This window comes from Vicugna pacos, chromosome 4 (genome assembly GCF_048564905.1).
Source record: "Vicugna pacos chromosome 4, VicPac4, whole genome shotgun sequence".
Lineage (NCBI taxonomy): Eukaryota > Metazoa > Chordata > Mammalia > Artiodactyla > Camelidae > Vicugna > Vicugna pacos.
In genome coordinates, this window is record NC_132990.1 from 7381030 (window position 1) to 7396164 (window position 15135).

Sequence of the window (15135 nt, forward strand, 5' to 3'; positions counted from 1 at the left end):
GAGTGTAAGCGGGAATCCTCGCACAGCATCCAAAATTCTTGTTACAGGGCGGGAAGACAAAGCCAGCAGGCCTGCCTTTCTCCACCATTACTCGCCTGTGACACGCATTGGGTGCTGAATGGCCAGTCTGAAGTTCATTTCTCTGCTCGGCCCCCGCTGGGTGAGGATGTGCCAAGAAAGAGAAGCCAAGGGCAAAAAGGTCTTGGTCCAGATCACACAGTCACACTCCTTCTGTCTTGCCAGTGGCCTTAATGGAGCTGCCCCTGCGGAACATCTGGGGGAAGGGTGTGTACATAATTACCCACATCTCTCTCACAAACCCACCCTCATCCCATTTTTCCCCAGAGATGGCCTATTTGAGCCCTAGTGGCTTCAAAGTGTCAATGCAATATCCAAAGGACCAACACTTTTATTAGAGTGATTTGCAGACAAGAAGATTCTAATTATGTTAGAATATTTTTAGAATTTGTATCATAACAGATATATACTAGTATTATATTCAGATTCTAAATATGCCCCACTGAATACTTCTTACTTAAAATTAGAACTGGCAGCCCCACTTCTGAGCACCCTTCCCTTCCTGCCTGGTTTCTTCCTTAGTACTTACCATCTTTTAACGGATCACTTAACTTATTATATTTATTGTGTATAATATTTCTCCAAGTAGAATGAAAACTCCGTGAAAGCAAGGATCTTTATTCTTTTCTTTAATACATCTCAGGGACATAATAGGTATTAAAATATATATCTTTGTGTTTAATGAAATATATGTGTGTGTGTGTGTGTGTATGTTTAATGAGATAAACTGAAGCTACCATCTACACTCTTGCTTTCTTAACCTCTAACCCTGCAAGTCCATCTGAATGATTCTCCCTGGACACCCTCCTTCCTGTTTCCACAATCTTCTCTGTGCTGTGAGTTTTCATAGCACTTCTTGAAATCATACCTTCTGCCTCCTCTGGTAGCCAAGTATATTCTGGCTCTAGGCCAAAGAGGGCCTCCCTCTGGTTCATGCTGGTACCTCCACGTTTTCATGCACAGTGCCTGAAACATACTGGGTAATCAATAACTATTCCTTAACTGATAGAATTATGAGTCTGTCTCAATTTTAAGACCTATAAGATATTTCACAGAGATATCAGGGATTCTCACACCATGGCTTTGTAGGAGATTGCAAATATTTTTCAGAGGGACAAAATGAAATAGAGATCATTTTCCCTAGATCATGTGAACTCTTCAAGGCAGAAATGGAGACTAAGAATTGCAGGCTCCTGCCTGGACCGGACCATGAAGTACCTGAAACTGTGTTTCTGAAACTATTTTCACCATGACCTACAGTAAGAAATGCTTTTTATATCATAATCCAATGTATATATACATACATGCATATAACTAAAAAAAAGTTTCACTAAACAAAACTTATTTTCTCTTAGTACATGGAATACAGCAATACTTTAATTTTCTATTTTATACTGTTTCATTTTCTAATGTTTGTAATAACACAATAAATTGATTTTAACATTCAACACTGGGTTATTAAAACAAATACAAAAGTACCACCAGTTTCTGCTTCTGACTAAAATGAAATAATAGGGAACATATTCAACCTCCCAACCAAACTAACAACACACAGAACAAAACACTTGAAAACAACAATTTTCAAGGCAGCGGACACAGGACTGTGAAGGCTATGGCTCAGGGTGAGGGAACCCAGACAGAATCCAATTCTCTAAGTTAAGGAGATATAACTGAGAGTCTAGGGAGGTCGAGGAGGGCAGAGTTCACAAGGACAGAGTAGCAGGGAAGAGAGCGATGTACAGAGAGAGTGAGCACTTTAGAGGGCTGCGGACAGTCCCTCTCAATATTCAGAAAAGTACTGATTAGCACATGCATATGATGAAACTACCCAAGGCCAGGGAAAGCAAGGATAAAAGGAAACAGGGCCAAAGAACATTCAAAAGGGAAGCTGAAAATATGACATGTCAGAATTTGTGTTCAATAAAGCTGGGGGAAAAAGGCAGACAGTAAACACAATTTTTAGAAAAAGTCTGAGATGCCACTAAAGTATCTTCAAGTATTTAGGAGGAGTTTTATAGCACTAAATGCCTACATCAGGAAAAAAGAAAGGTCTCTAACCCACAACATCAATTTCTACCTTAAGAAACCAGAAAAAAAAAAGAGCAAATTAAACACAAAGTAAACAGACAAGAGGAAATAATAAAGATCAGAATGGAAAACAATGCAATAAAAAACAGGAAAACCAGAGAAAATCTATGAAGCCAAAAGCTGATTCTTTGAGGAGATGAATAAAATTGATGGACCTCTAGCCAGACTGACTAGGAATGGAAGAGAGAAGACACAAATTTCAGTAACAGGAATGAGAACAACAACAACACTAGAGGGTCTTTGGACAACAACGCTATGCAAAAAAAAAAAAAGCTTGACAATTTAAATGAAATGGATGTATTTTTTGAGAGGTAAATGCTAACAAAACTCATTATAGAAGGAATAAATTACCTGAACAGTCCTCTACCTATTTCAGAAGTTGAATTTATAATTAAGAACCTTCCCATAAAGAAAACTCCAGGACCAAAGGCTTCACTGATGAATCCTACAAAATAATTAAGGAAAAAATAATGCCAGAAAGTGAACAGTACCAAAATATAACAGGAAAATGAAGAAGAAGGAACACCTTCCAACACATTCTATGAGACCAACGTTGCCCTGATACCAAAATCATACAAAGACATTACAAGAAAAGAAAGCAGATCAGTATCCCTCAGGGATATAAACACTAAAATTCTAAACAAAATTTCATCAGACTGAATCCAATAAAACATCATACATCCAAAAGATTTTGTGTTTAATATTTAAAAATCAATCAATGCAATTTACCATGTTTACAAACTAAAAATCTAAAATTATATGACATCTCAAAAGACACAGAAGTATCTGGCCATCTTTACATTGAGTGTAGCTGTTTAACCAGCTAAGAATTCACCAAACTGAATTCTATATGATGTTTTCTTTGACCCTTGGCCTGAGCCACCTATGTGCCACACACCCAACTGCATAAACACCAAGCTCATATTGCCCACTCATAATTTTTGTTTGGGGCTTTTTGTCATTTTGTTTGTGGTTTTTGTTTTGGGTTTTTTCTTTCTCAATCACCCTTGAATTCATCCCTCACGCTGACTCCAGTACTACTCTCATTTTGACCTGATGCCAACCTACTACTCATATTCTGGCTTTTTGACCTTTATCTCCATTTCTTCCTTTGGTCCCTTTTCATTTTTATACCCTGTTTCTCCAATATTTAAATGTCAGCTTCTCCAAATGAATTTGTCTTAACTGCACTTCTGGTACCTGTTGCCCTGGGTTACCTTACATAGAAACTCCTCCTTCGTAGCTTAGGCTTGTGAAACCCAACCACAGCCCTCCTGGCCAATTTTGTACTCATTCCCCTTCCCCTGATGGGGAAAGACTGGGCTTTGAGAGAAAAAGAGTAGAGTAGGCAAGTGAGACGTGGTCTGAGAAACAGCATGAGCAATAATGTAGGTGCATTCTGGAATCCACTTTTGCTCCTTTTTGGAAAACTGTGGCATTGTCTATTCTTTTCTTCCATGTGCCATCTCTCCCCAAGTATTACTATCAGTTGTTCCTCGATCACGTAAGTAAAGCCCAGTAACGACCTTTATCATTTTTGTGGCCATTTTAAAATGTTGTATCTCTTTCAGGTCTCACTTAACTAAGATATCAAACTCCTGTAAACCACATTCCCTCTACCATGTCCGGTGTAAAGAACCCCTTTCTCAACAGAGAAGGACACAGATTAAGAGGCGAATAATACCATGTTGTCTCTATGACCTGTCTATGTCTCACCATCTGCCCCAGCTCTGAGCTTGTCTCCTCATTCTTCTTCTGACACTAAGCCTGGTTCAAATAGTCCTTCTGGGGTGCCCTCTGTATTTTCTTTTACAATTTAAATGCATTCCAGGCTTAAGTCCTTCTGCCACAGTTCTACCAGATTTGTGAAGCTCTGCTATATTCAAACACCCCGACTTCCTTCTTGTTCCACACCAAAATCCACAGCTTACTTACATAAAGTCTGATTGCTTCCTTGTTGGGTGGGGGTCATTCATGCCTATGTGGTCAGAATTTTATATTTTAGAGTTTCCCTTCTCTCTCAAATCAATATTCTCCTTTAGAGTCAGCTAGTCAAAGAATTGTATATATTTTTCTTCAAAAAAAAATCTGTTCTCTGAAGTCTAGAATACATAACAGTCTTCTCAACATCCCATGCTTAGCCAGTATGATCTCTAGTGCTGCAGCCAGGTTAATCTTGTGGTTTTCCATGGGTCTATCATGAGTGTCCTTCCTTCCCCATCCATCAAATCCTAGGGACCTCATGATATCCAAACTATATCTATGATTTCCTCGGGGCCAGGACAATGGTATCATCTGTGACTGAAGTGGAAGCATCCCAACAGAAAAGAGGATTGAGGGGACAGATTCAGGCTGAACCAGGGTTGCTGGACGCTCCTTTCCAGTTACAGATGCTCTTGATGATGCTCAAACTTTGTGCTGTGCTTTGTTTTAATAAGAGAGGCTACTCATTCTTGTGCCCATGTCTTCTCTTCCAAAGCTGTGATTTCAGTGAAGAGAGATGGGGAATACCTGTGCTGGAAGCTTATATCCCTAAGTTCTTCCATTTCTGTTAGATCAGGTGGAAGTTAAGCTGCTTCAATAAAGAGACCCCCAAATACAGTAGCTCAAACAAATAGATTTCTTTCTTTCTCATGCCACAGTTTACAGGGAATGCACATTCCAAGAGGGCTACAAGGCTCTGCTCCATGGGATTACCCACCTGGAAGGAGATTCAGGCTCCTTCCAGCTTGTTCCTCCATCATTTTCCTAGGGTTTGTCCTCTTGTACTGATTCACCAGCCTGTAGGAAGGAAAGAGGACAGGAAATGGAAGGCAAATACTTTCCTTCCAAGGAAATGATATGGAAGTTGTCCCTCACATCCCCTTACATTTCTCCAGTAAGAACTTAGACAAGTGGCCATACCTTTACTGCAAAGGAGGTTAGCAAATATAGTTATTTAACCACATCCGACCAAATGTTCTCAGAAATCTAAAGCAGGGGGTTCTATTACTCAGGAGAAGAAAAGAAGAATGGACACAGGGGACCAATTCACAACATTCGCCATAGTTGCCTAAATAGAACCTCGGTAAGATAGAGTCTACATTTTCCTAACTACATAATCTTCAAGTTAAAACCAAATTTAATGAACAATTTGAACTTCAGGTGACACCTTGACACCCTCCCTTTCTGTCCCTGGGGAAAATCAGCCTTTCTGCCATATTGCTCACTCCAGCCAACTCTAAAGTCAGCATTTCACACAGGACTTCATTAATAAATACGTGCATAATACTGTGAGTGGCAAACTCTACTGCCTTGATTTTCATCTCTGAGGCTAGCTCTAAATTTTGACCATCATTCTGAAAAAAAAATTCTATAGGGACTCTAACTTGTTTGTGTTTGTTCTTTCCAGTAGTTTTAACTAAGGCTTTTTTCCCTCTTATTAAAAATAACAATAATGAGTAATAGTAATAATGAGCTGACATAGCAGAAGGTTATCCACAGCATCTTGCAATATTCTTACCTTTGCTATAGAAATCATTAGGCTTGAGTTTCAGTCTCAATTATGCCACTTAGCAGCTTATGTGGTACTTTCAGGAAAATAACTGACCCCGCCCTTAGCCTTACATTTACCTATCTCTGTAAAATGAGCATGGTTGTTGGAAACATGGCTACAGATTCTTTGACACCCACTGAGAAGTAGACTCTGCCTCCTCGCCTGCAATGTGGGCAGGCTTGTGACTGCCTCAACCAATATAAAGTAGCAAAGGAATCACTATGTGATTTAGGTCATCAAAGGAGACGCAGATTCCGCTTCTTGCCCTCTAAGACTTGTTCTTGGAACCCTGAACCACTGTGTAAGAATAAGACGCCCAACTACCCTTGAGGCTACCATGCTGAAAAGTTATCTCAGTCGATGGTCCCAGGTAAGCTCAGCCTTCCAGTCATACCTAGACCCAGACTAGACCCCACTCACAAAATGAAGCCTCTGGGATCCTGCAGACCATTCTATCCACCAGCTGAACACCACAAGCGATGGATGCTGATGCCACTTGGAACAGAAGAATCGGCTGACCCTACCTGAATTCCTGCCCCAGGGAACTGTGAGGTAGAGTAAAATGCTGTTGTTTTAAGCAACTCAGTTTTGAGTAGTTTTGCTACATGGCAAAGGATAACTGAAACAATAAGGAAGAAAATACCCTCAACGGTCCCTTTCTGCACTAATATTCTAGGATTTTATAAGAAAGAAATGGACGTATAGATAAGTCATTTTCGTTGGCCACAAAATCTTCTCCATGTCTCATATTTCTCTTTGCAGATCCTTATCAGTATTACATAATTAATTAATTAACTGTCCATCAGTAAAGTAGTTGCTCTCCAGCAAATGGATAACTTTTGTAATGATACAAACAATAATCCATGGTTATTGCTTGTGAAGGCAATATCTTATATAATCTTGGAATTTTTGAAGGCACTCTGAGACTGCCTTACAACCACGAGCACCTACAAACCAGTAGAGAGCTACAAACACCAGTTCTCATACCCTGACTTCTAGTGAGATATTTGGCTGTGGGGGGTCCTTAGCCATCAGACCTTCAATTCTCTTCAAGTCAACTCACAGATAGCGCTTAGTACTGGAAATATAAACAGAAATAAGGCATAATTCCTGTCTTCTAAAAGCTTGTAGTCCTATGGGAAGACAAGCAAAAGTAGATCATTTCCATTTACATAGTGTAAGACTGGAGGCATGTGCTGGGAGCTAGAGGAGACAAAGAAGGAATGGAGAGCTCCATTGGAGATTCAGGTTTCAGGGAGAAGATGACCCTTGAGCTGAGTCTTAAAGGATGCAGTACATTTATCCAGGAGGAATGACAAGGAGGATGGCATGAGTAGATGCAAGGAGGCCGGAAACAGCATGGCCTGTGGGTGGAACCACACGTTGTTTGAGTGGTGGCCACGCCTACACTTTTCCTCTACTCTCCCCGCAGATTAGCACCAATTATCCTTTGTGGCCTCTTGTCCAACAACTAGACTCTTAAGAGGACATGGTGACTGCTTTCTCACTACTTCCTTTGCTCCAGTCAGAGTCTGGCTGGTCCACCCTCAGCAAAGCAGCAGCCTGTCTGAAGGGTGCTTGGTGGTTCCTGCCAAAACCTGCATCTGAAAGGTCCTGAAATTTTTCTAAGTACTTTCATGTGTGTACATATCCTGTTCTTCTTTCCTTCTGCTGGGGGACCCTAGTCCTTGGCTTTATCTGACCTTAGAAATGTTCCTTCCTAAGTCTGATGAACAGGAAGACTTACAAAGTCCGTTATCATAATTGCACTTCTGAAGTCATCCCACAAAGAGAAAACAGAAAACAGATTATTCTGTAGAAGAAAATCCACCTCTTCTCAGAGTCTGTAGTTTTTCACCTATGTGGTTCCTCTCTCTCTTAAAGGACCTTTATGGTCGGTCAACTGACCTCATACCTTATAACATAATTACCTCTTTCCTGTCAGAAGCCTTGGAGATTCTGCAAGGCCCTTTACAGAAACTGCAGCTTTTGCCTTTCCCTTATCGCCCTTTACAAGTTTCAGTACACCTTCTCTGCCACTGGAAGGCATCTCCTATGTGCAGGGTAAGATTTCTTATGGATTAAGAAAGAAAGCCCTGGAGATAGGAGAAGCCCTCCAGCCTCTCATCTCCTCTTACCCTCATCAGTGAGCTAAGGAGAAGAGAAGAGTCTGTCCCCAAAGGATAATTCAGCTTCTGAGGGTCGATAAAGCTAATTCTGGGTTTTCTGTACTCTAGGATATTTCTAATGATCCTCAAAGAAGTTTATCAGATCCTAAACACAACCAAAAAAATATCAGTTCTTTTTAACTTCAACTTGAAAAAATTTGCCACTCGGTACTTTTAGACGGGGGGGGGGGGGGGGGGGGCAATCCTGAGAGCCATCCCCAATGATCTTACAACCCCCAGGACATTATCAGCCACTAGCTTTGGTTCCATTTCTCCAGTATCCTCTGAACTCTTTGTTCTCTAAATAACAGAACAAAGAATATTCAAAGAAAGATCACAAGATTGTTATTCTTTCTTTGTTCATTTTCGCATTTTTATTGAAGTATAGTTGATTTAAGTGTATTCATTTCTGTTGTACAGCATAGTGATTCAGTTATACATATATATATATATATATATATATATATATATATATATATATATACATATTCTCCTTCATATTCTTTTTCATTACAGGCTACTATAAGCCACTGAATATAGTTCTCTGTGTTATATAATAGGAGTTTGTTGTTCATCTATTCTATACATAGTAGTTTGTATCTGCCAACCCCAAACTCCCAGTGTCTCCCTCCACACCCCTTCCCCCCAGTAACCAGTAACCATAAGTTTGTTTTCCATGTCTGTGAGTCTCTTTCCGTTTTGTAAATGTAAGATTGTTTATGAAGCAAAAACACAGTGTGGGTTTAAGGTCTCGACTTGCCTTTCTCTGCCTGCAACTGCCCATTTAACAAAGGGGGATAATGTTTTCACACGTCTTCTATCTCACAAGACTCTTGGATGAGTAATTAGATACTTTGAGTGTCTGAAACTTTCTTCATGGGAAGGATATCCCTTGCAAAAATGGAAGTATTGTTTTTATTAATCTCATTTTGTAAATGAAGAAAGTCGTGCAATGGAGGCATAACATCACTTCAACAGGAATTGAAAGTGTTGAGTTAGCCCATATTTGGCAAGATGTAAGAAACAACAACCATTGGAGAAGCTACCTCTCTGTCTGTGAGAGAGACGGCCCTGCAGCTGGCCATCATGAGAAGTGGAAGGCACAGAATGATCTCACCTCATCCCAGAAGCAGCAGTCTGCCAGCTTCCTTTACTTCGGGGCTTTTGACACAGCTATGAGCTGGCCGTAAGGACCAGGTTGCCTCCACACTGCCTTGACTACATTGGGTGTCTCACTGGAGAATGCCAAAGGGCTTTCTCCTCGTTCATCTTTTCTCCCTGGGATATGACTTTCTTTGCAGAAGGGAGGGTGTTCCAGAGTAATTAGCTTTCTCCTTCATTTCGAATTTCAGTGGTTACAGGAGAAAGAGAAAGAAAGAGAGAGAGAGGAGTCTTTTAACTTTCTTTTTAATATCTGCCTATGAGAGGAGCCCCATCCAAATGCTTGCTAGAGTCTGGCATAGCTCTTTATATAAAGAAGATATTTCTCATTTTCGTAAGAACACAGAAAAGAGGTCATCATAGCCTAGCCCAAGACCCTCTCCATCCCAGAACCAGGGCCCTTTGCCTGCCTCTTCCCCAACACATATGGTCTCTCCTTCCTGCTATATGCCCTGTACTTTCCTAGGGTCTTTGCTCTAGAACAGCCAACACACACACATGGGACCCAAGCCCACACGTATTTAGCGGAGACTTGATGATGAATAGAGCCAAATTTTAAAACAAAGCAAAACACAGCACAAAAAACCTCACATTTATTTTTAATCTCTTTCCTTCCCTCATTATCCTTCTTGATTACTATTTATTTTTCAAGATTTCTCAGCAACACGAGCAGTTTTGTTTCTGCTCTGTTTCCTATCACTTTTTACCAGATGGCCAAAGGAAGTGAAGCAGTTGTAAGACTGCCATCTTGTGCTCAAGACGGTTATCATTGTTTCTTTTGATATCAAAAGTGATTTGTGGCATTTGGGAGAAGGCCTTGGAGTCCAGGTCTGATGTTCTTTGACCTAGGTTTTCCCAGAAGCTTTTGAAATTTCCCATCCTTTGGCATGACTCTTTCTTGGCCTTCCCTCTCCAGGATGCCATGAGTCATCCCTTAGTTGAAAGCCTTTTCTTTTTCCAAATGACTTGAAGTGTGCCGTAGAATAATTATGTTGACATGCCACAACCTAGGCTTTTATTATTGAGCTCAGTGGCCCAACCCAGGAAAGGGGGCCCTTAACAACTACAGCATGGTAAGTAGCTTAAAAACAAAGCCCTAGTGGGCATTCTCCACACCCTGCCACCATCTCCACACTGGAAACTGACCACACTAAATCATGTACTACATGCCAGGAGCTTGTCAAGATCCCATAGGACCCAGTAACACCCAGATAGGCCACCACTCCCAGGTGACCTTTTAGTGCCAATCACATTTGAAAATGGCCTTAAATCAATAACTTGAGGAAGACAGAGCAAAGGAGAGAGGTAGGGGAAATAGAAGGAAAGGAAAGAACTGCAGGCCAAGAAGAGAAACCTAAAGTGGTCACAAATGTGGTGGTCTAAAATGACTGAAGAGAGCTCCAGAGAGGAGCAAGCACTGGACAACTAAAACAATGCCAGGAAGATAACACCGAGGGGAGCTGACACTGACAAGGGTCCACAGTGTCGGGAAGCCACAGGGATCGTTGTGAACTGGGAAAGTCACGTCCCATCCAAAAGAACCTCTCAATTCAAGGGCACAGTTGTCAGGGAGGAATGTGGCTCTACTTTTTCTGAATCTTCAGATTTTTAAAGAGAACCCACAAATCTACACTTGCACATGAAATTTTCACATTTTTTGAGTTGGCTTAAAATTTTTTAGACAACACTGTATGGGATGAATATGTATGCAGATCAGATTTGGCCTGTGGCTGCTGGTTTAAGACCCTCCCCTATGCCTGACACAAAATTGTATCAATACATGGGTACATAAATAGATATAACGACTATTCCTCTACCATGTTCTCTCTCTCACTCAAAAAAGTTTGTGAAAACAGAAGTAAGGTAACATCATGGATGGTATGACTGAACTCATCTCTCTTCAAAAAGCATTCACACAATTAAACATCTATAAGCCAAAAAAAAAAAAAAACCTTGACTAACTTCATTCCATTCACAAAAATTTAGTCAAAATGAAACACGGACTTAAATGTAAAACATAAAATTGAAATACTTTTAGAAAAAAATCGTAAGAGAATATTTTTGTGACCTAGGGCTATGTGAAGCATCCTTAGATTTGACATGAAAAACATAATCCATAAGAAAAAATTGATCAATTGGACCTGATCAAAATTAAAGTTGTTTTGTGAAAAATCCTGAACTCAGAGGATGAAAAAACAAATTACAGAGCGGAAGACATATTTACAAACCACACTGCCAACAAAAAGACTATCTAGACTACACAAAGAACTTTTCAAAGTTCAACATGAAAAGAAAACACAATCCAATCAGAAAGTGGGCCAAGACATGAACAGATATTTCACCAGAGAGGAAATACAGAGAGTAAATAAATATTCAGAAAAAGTTCAAAATCATTAACTATTAGGAAAATGCCAATTAAAACCATAATGCAAATATCATTATACATCTATCTGAATTGCTAAAATAAAAATAATGATAACACCAAAAGGTTCACTCATTCTTTCTTGATTGGAATATAAAATGGAACAGTCACTCTGCAATATAGCTTGGCAGTTTCCTCTAGAACTAAAACTACACTTAACATATGACCACACAATTGCACTTCTGGGCGTTTATCCCAGGGAAATTAAAACCTATGTTCACACAAAAACTCTTACATATACATTAATAGCAGGTTTATTCATAATAGCCAAAAATTTCTTTAGTGGGTGAATAGTTAAACAAACTGTGGTATATCTATACCATGGAATACTACTCAGCAATAAAAAGGATAAACTATGGATACACATGACAACTTGGACGGACCTCAAGGGAATTGTGCTGAGTTAATCTCTAACAGTCAAATACTGTATGATTCCATTTGTATAATATTCTCAAAATAACAAAATTGTAGGGATGGAGAACAGATTAGTGGTTGCCAAAGGTTAAGGATGGGCAAGGGGTGGAGGGAGAGAACGTTAAGGATTGGAGGGTGGTTGTAGCTATAAGGAGGGAGCATGAAGGATCCTTGTGGTAATGGCTCAGTTCTGCATCTTGATTATGAGGGGTAGTTACACAAAGCTACATGTTTGATATAATTCATGCAACCACACACACACACACACATACACACACACATACAAATGAATGCAGGTATAACTGGTGAAATCTGAATCAGCTCTGTACATCATACCAATGTCTATGTCCTGGTTTTGATACAGTTCTATACTAATACTAAATATCAACACTGTGGAGGAAGGAGGTGAGGGGGGGTCCGTGGAACCTAACTAGTTGTACATTTTTTTTGCAATTCCCTCTGAGTCTGAAATTATTTCAAAATAAAAACATTTTAAAATTCACAAATTTCAGCACATTAACTATAAATAATACTATATCCCTTATGCTACACTTTGAAACAGAACACAGAACACTGTGCGCCTCTGCACCTGAAATGAAAACCCAGACCCTTCTCCTTCCCTCCAAAATGGACTGCACTTAAACAACCTCATACAGTGGTTTTCACATTTACTGACTAATCCAGTGGCCTCAGAAGAAACTAAGTCAAACATCCCAGGAACAAAAGTGTCTTTGTCATTCCCCCAAATCCCATCAGTTCAGGACTTTCCCTCATGTTAAGTGAACTGTGAGTCACCTGCCTTAGAGATTAGCTGATGAATAATGAATGAATGCTCACAAAGACAGTGGAGTGAGTGGCTCAGTGTATTAGTTAGGTCAAGCTAAAGGCTCAAAAAAACAACCCCTGATTGCAAGTGGTCTAGCACAATAAAAGCTTCTCACTATGCCAAGTCCAAAGCAGATATCCCTGATTGGATGAGTCTCCTCCCATGGTGACTCAGGGGATCCAGGCTCCTTCATGCTTGTCTATTCTGTCTTCAATACAAGCTTGCTTGGGCATCACCCAACTGCAAAGAGCAGGGAAGAGGGAAGGTATTAACGGAACAGGATGCTTTCCGGGTCATCCTAGAGCACCACACATCTCTTCGTCCAGCACTGCTCACACAACTCCACCTACAAGTGGGTGGGCTGGGGACATGCAGTTTAGCTGAGTGCCCAGGAAGAGGAAGAGCAGGTAGCAAGTCTCTGACACACTAACCTTCATAGAGGCACTTTTCCTGAATGTGGAAGTTACCTGTTAAAGAATTAAAGAGGAGATGCAGCAGGAGGCAACATGGGATTGAAGTATCTGGAGTGTGGGACACAGAAGGTTCTGTGTGGAACCTCTATGTGCAGGAACTACCAGAAAACTGTAATTTGTTAGCTTTCAGAGAGATGCTGAAATTTCTACAAAATTGAAAAATGCTCTCACATTGTGGTGTGATCCCATATGTTTTGCCAGATATTATTCTTGTTACTTACACTGATATTGTCCTGAAAATTATTCACTGCATGTAACAGTATGCATTGTAATTTATTCAGACCTCAATTCTCCCCTCCTTGTAGATGAACTAATTCACCAAATAGAGCCACAAAAAGAAGGAAAGTCTCCCATTAAATTCCCCCTTACAAGAAGCTAAGGCTGAGTTACAGCACCACTCATAGCTTCCATGCAGTTTTCTACTCATCTTTCTTTGCAGCACAGGAATTTAGAGAAGAAATTCAGTTGCATCATGGGGGGAATAGATCCAGTAACACATCTTTTCCTTGGTGACACCCCCAACTGTCCTAACTTTGGCCTCTCAGTGGCACACGTGGGTTATAAGAAGACTCAGTCATCATAAAAATGCCATGAAGGTGAAGCAAGCCCACTAAATATTTATGAAAGATCCATTTCTAACCCAAGATGGAGAACAGGGTTTATTTCACCCAACATCCTCACTAAATGCCCCGCAGAAATGCTCCACAGAAATGCCCCTCTTGCCCTGAACTCCCCACAGAATCCTTGCACGTACCCACAGTGCTCCTCACAAGCAAATACTGCTTCCACCTGCTCCTGGCACAGGCTTCTAGGGTGGTCTCTTGTGTTAATGGCTGTCTGAGGTAGATAACTGAGTCATTCTTACACCTTTCTCTAACATAATGAGAAGACCAACAACCTCCTTGGAAGGAGATGCAAGCCACTTTTTAAATTAAGCAGTCAAAACATCATTAGAAGTGCTTTACCAAAGCCGAAATAACTACCACTTGTCTGTATTCCCTTTACTAGGAGAAAGAGAAAACTAACACAAGCTAAGCTTCCACCAGAGATTTATTCAAAAAATCAGCTGCCAAGATAGGTAGTTGGGTCACTCAGCCCCATCTTCATTATGCGCAGCGTCCAACAGAGAATATGCAAGGAACAGTCATGTGTGCTCCACTGGCCATAAACTCTAGACCGGAGGGTGACTCCACATACATTAGGAAGTTGTAATAACAGCGGTTAAAATAACCAGGGTTCCAGTTCACTGGGATAGCCCCTCAGATGTTTCCACTTATGGAATTTTTTACTGCATATTGGAGAAGTTGCCCATTCAGAGAATAGCAGCACAGTGGAAGTATTTACCAAGATACTAGAAATTCAAATACAAAGGGAGATTTGGTGCTCAATGGTATATGCATTGTGGACACTCGAAAACAACTCTGGATGAAGCCTGTAAAACAATGTTAAAAATTCAAGTGGTGTTACTTCTGTACCTCCTTCACATCGAGCATTTAGTCTTCACGTGAAGCTTACCACATTGACAGTTCTGTGTTCCTGTGACAGACAAGGAAATTGAGGCTTTGAAGTAACTTGACCAAACTCACACAGGCCATCAGGGTGGAACCAAAATGCAAGTCTTAGATTCCAAAGCCCTTGCTCTCTTCACTGAGCCACAGTAAATGGAAACCCCCGTTCCAGCCCCTTCTCATTCTTCAGCTGTGCTTTTTGAGGAAAATGAGTTTCTCAGTCCCCTGAGTCCTCCTTTTATCTCAAGCAAACCTCATCCGATTTATCTTTCATTTCTGAGCCCTTTGTTAAACCAAACTCTCTCCCCAGAGCTTTTTCCTTATTAATCCCACAACCACATGGTTTCACACCATTGACGAAACAGTTTCTAAAGTTTTGTTCACTGGAAAACTCAACCTCATTTGAGCACAGAGTGCCTTTCACACTCTCCTGACATTTCCCCCAAATCTCCATCTCAATAA

General features: G+C 40.5%; 1 long non-coding RNA gene across 1 annotated transcript in view; it reads right to left on the minus strand.

The window, feature by feature from the left end:
* Positions 1 to 105: 105 nt before the first annotated feature.
* Positions 106 to 15135, minus strand: part of LOC140695804 (uncharacterized) — a 59772-nt gene continuing 44742 nt past the window's right edge. The window contains exons 2-3 of the long non-coding RNA XR_012071628.1: positions 947 to 1044; positions 106 to 274 (exon numbers count right to left, since the gene is read on the minus strand). This is a non-coding gene — a long non-coding RNA (uncharacterized lncRNA). The remainder of the gene's footprint in view (positions 275 to 946; positions 1045 to 15135) is intronic.